The sequence below is a fragment of the Rhinopithecus bieti genome, unplaced genomic scaffold, assembly GCF_001698545.2.
Source record: "Rhinopithecus bieti isolate Rb0 unplaced genomic scaffold, ASM169854v2 scaffold_65, whole genome shotgun sequence".
Lineage (NCBI taxonomy): Eukaryota > Metazoa > Chordata > Mammalia > Primates > Cercopithecidae > Rhinopithecus > Rhinopithecus bieti.
The window spans coordinates 5,715,787-5,719,475 of NW_016803344.1; the positions used below are offsets into that span (position 1 = coordinate 5,715,787).

The 3,689-nt window shown below is 50.6% G+C and overlaps 1 protein-coding gene across 3 annotated transcripts in view; it reads left to right on the top strand.

Moving 5' to 3' along the window:
- Positions 1-1,536: 1,536 nt before the first annotated feature.
- ITCH (itchy E3 ubiquitin protein ligase) overlaps positions 1,537-3,689 on the top strand; it is a 136,481-nt gene continuing 134,328 nt past the window's right edge. The window contains exon 1 of one of the 3 annotated variants that reach the window (XM_017878612.1): positions 1,537-1,651. The gene's annotated coding sequence lies outside the window, so the exon portion shown is untranslated. The remainder of the gene's footprint in view (positions 1,652-3,689) is intronic. The other 2 variants (XM_017878617.1, XM_017878645.1) reach the window with 2 other exon arrangements.

A 3,689-nucleotide genomic window follows, 5' to 3' on the forward strand; every position in this document is an offset into this window, starting at 1 on the left:
GCCACCGAGCCTGGCCAAGCCTAGGAGTTTGAGAACAGCCTGGGCAACACAGGGAGTCCACGTCTCTACAAAAATAAAAAAAATTAGCCTGGTGTAGTGGCTTGAGCCTGGAGTCCCAGCTACTCAGGAAGCTGAGGTGGGAGGATCACTTGAGCCCAGGAGGTCAGCTGCAGTGAACTATGATTGCACCACTGCACTCCAAGTTGGGTGACGGAGCAGGACGCTGTCTCAAAAAAAAAAAAAAAAAAAAAAAAAAGATACTTTGAAAAATGTAAGTGACTTTCCAGATGGCAAAATACTATTTTCATTAGGCGGAAACAGTAATAGCAAAGGTCACTAAGAAATGAGTACTTAGTCATACCTCTGAGTCTCTGCTTGCATAGCCTATTATTTCTCAAGCAATCCATGAAGAAGGTTAAGAGAACGGACTTTCACACCAGACTGCCTGGGTTCTTATCAAGCATGTGACTTAGTTTGTACATTTGTAAAATGGGGATAATAACGGTATTTCTGGAATAGGTTTGTCGTGAGAATAAAGGGAGCTTGGTATCAGCTCTTAGAACACCGGCCATGTTGGCTCCACTAAGCTGTTATCACCATTCCTAAGCACACTCAGTTAAAAGGCAGAAAAGGGAGGATTTGAACCCAGTCAGTGTAACTCTCAAGTGTATATTTTTTTCTTTTATTTTCTTTTTAACCACGGCCTTTAATGTACATTGTTAAAGGCTAAACCAGGCCAGGTGCAGTGGCTCACATCTGTAATCTCAGCGATTAGGGGGCCTGAGGAGGCAGTATCGCTTGAGCCCAGGAGTTTGAGACCAGCCTGGGCAACATGGCGAGACTGTGGCCCTGTCCCTGTCCCATCCCATCCGGACCCCACCCCATCCCCATCTCTACAAAGAATAGACAAAAATTACTCGGGTGTGGTGGTGCTCACCTGTTGTCCTAGCTACTCAGGAGGCTGAGGTGGGAGATTTGCTTGAGCCCAGGAGTGTGAGTCTGTAGTGAGCTATGACTGCACCACTGCACTCCAGCGTGGGTGACGGAGTAAGACCTTATCTCAAAAAGAAGAAAAAAAAAAAGAAAAGTAAAAGGAAAAAAAAAGAACAACTAAGTTATAAACTAAGCTGTAGAGCCCAGTGGTTCTCAAATTATTATTTCACTCACTAGTAGTATCACTAGAGAGCTTGATAGACATGCAGATTATCAGACCCTATCCTCCTATTTCAGATCTTCTGATCAGAAACTCTGGGGGTGGGGGTCAGCCCTGTAAGTTTTAATAAGCTCTCTAGGTGATTCTGATGCACACCATAGTTTGAGAATCACAGTCCTTATAGGCTCCGGTGGGCGGGGTGTTAAAAAAAAAAAAAAAAAAAAAACCTGGAGGTGCTGGGAGCCGCTGGCTGCCGTCTCACCTGGAGGTGAGGAAAACTGGGATTTAACTGGATTTACCACCGCAGCCGGCTCTTCAAGCCAGGGGTGGGCCGAACGGCTGGCGCGCAAGGCCTGCTGGGGCTTGTAGTCCAGACCACTCCCGCGCTCAGGCGCCTGCGCTTTGGCTGCTAACTCGCTCTAGTAGCTGTGGTCGGGGCTCGGGACCGGCTGCCATCTTAGTCTAGGGACTGAGGAGTCGCCGCCGCCCCGAGTCCCGGTAAACACCCGTGGGCGAGCTCGGGGCAGTTCTCGGGAGAGGGAGGGAGTCCGGATGAGAATGTTGGGGGAGAACTAGGGTAGAGGAGTGGGACGCGCGACCCCAGAGCCGCGGCTGCTCTTTCTCCCAGAGCCGGTGTCTGTGCGGGGCGCGGGGAGCTCGGGCTACTGGCCCGGGCCGGGCGGTGGGGGTGGGTTGTCTGGACGTTCGGAGGGATCAATGCCTGGCACAGGCTCCCGAGGCCTTCGCCTCGCGGGCTCCAAGTTGTGAAAGGGCTGGGCCACGACGGGCGTGGGTACGGTCCGGCCCCTCGCCCCTCATCCCCGCCTGGGGCCACTCTCCAGCGGTTCGGCCTACGCGCGGGGCCCGGCGGCCGGGGCCGGCGTGGGCTACGTGGCCCTGTGAGGGGCGTCGGCCGGGTCCCCCGTCACCCAGCTGTCCTTCCCGAGACTTCCGAGCCCCCAGTCGCTAGAAGGGCCCAGCCCAGCGGCTGCCTCCACTTCTCTCTCCCACTCCCCTCCTCCTTCCATTGTCCCCCGGCGTGGTGGTCCCGGCCCCGGCGCCCTCCCCGACGCCCGCCACCGTCGTGGCGGCGCCGACTTTTGCAGACGTGGAGCTGTCATCTGCCCTTCCTCCGGAGAGTGCCCTTTTCTTTAGCAGAGAAAAGAAAAAAGTAGCCGTTGAACGTATTCTAAGGGTCGAAACATGATGACATGACTTTTAAGTGGAGAACTCAAGTTTTCCAAGACAGTTCCGGGCCGCGACTTAAAAGAGAGAATCGCAGGATTTGTGCGCCCGAAGTAGACGCTGGGCCTAAAGTTAGTTGGACATGTAACCAGGTGAACTTGTAAAGGGCCAGGAATTCATTATCCCCAATAACAACACAACCTTGTTTTCTTGGTTATATTCGTATCCTAATCTTATTACATTTTCTGCCGTTCTTCCACATATGCAATATACTTGGTTTGGAGTGGGGGATGGGCAAGTGTGGGATTTTTGCCTTGAAAATTAGTAAGACCCTGGAGCCAGCCACCTATCATTGCACTTAGGTGGATTCTCCCGCATCTTTTCCTAATATAATTCGATCTTCAGGAAGTATGTAAAGGCAGTGTATTTCCATTCTCAAAATCGGCTAAGGAGTGGTTTATCAGTTCAGGTGAAGTTCTCATGGCAGATATGGTGAGAGCTTGCTGTGTGTATTTTACAGGTTTATTTAAGCTATAATTTATTTTTAAAATTAAGAAATGGGCCGAGTGCTGTGGCTGATGCCTGTAATGCCAGCACTTTGGGAGGCCGAGGCGGGCAGATCACGAGGTCAGGAGATCGAGACCATCCTGGTCAACATGGTGAAACCCTGTCTCTACTAAAATCACACACAGAAAAATTAGCTGGGCGTAGTGGCGGGTGCCTGTAGTCCTAGCTACTAGGGAGGCTGAGGCAGGAGAATGGCTTCAACCCAGGAGGTGGAGGCTGCAGTGAGCCCAAATCTAGTGAGACTCCGGAAAAAAAAAAAAGCAATGGAATGGGCGTGGTGGCTCACGCCTGTAATCCCAGCACTTTGGGAGGCCGAGGCGGGCAAATCTCTTGAGCCCAGGAATTGGAGATCAGCTTGGGCAACATAGTGAAACCCCGTCTCTACAAAAAATACAAAGATTAGCTAGGTGTGGTGGCCGGTGCCTGTGGTCCCAGATACTCAGGAGGCTGAGGTGGGGGAATCACCTGAGTCCTGGGGGTCGAGGCAGTGGTGAGCTGTTACCGTGCCACTGCACTCCAGCCTTGGGTGACAGAGTGAGATCCTGTCTCAAGAAAGAAAAAAAAATTTGGAAATGAAGGTGGAAATTCTGCTGCTTCTTTGAACCGTGTATGTGTCAATTTTGTGAGTCCAAAAGGAATTCCCTTATATTCAGCATACAAGTCAAGTCACCAAGGATATGATATGAAATTTAAAAAATGAGCACAGACTACTTCTTCAGTGTATTCTGGAATCAAACATTTCTACATTCTTTTTTTAAAAAATACCTTTTTTTTTTTTTTTTTT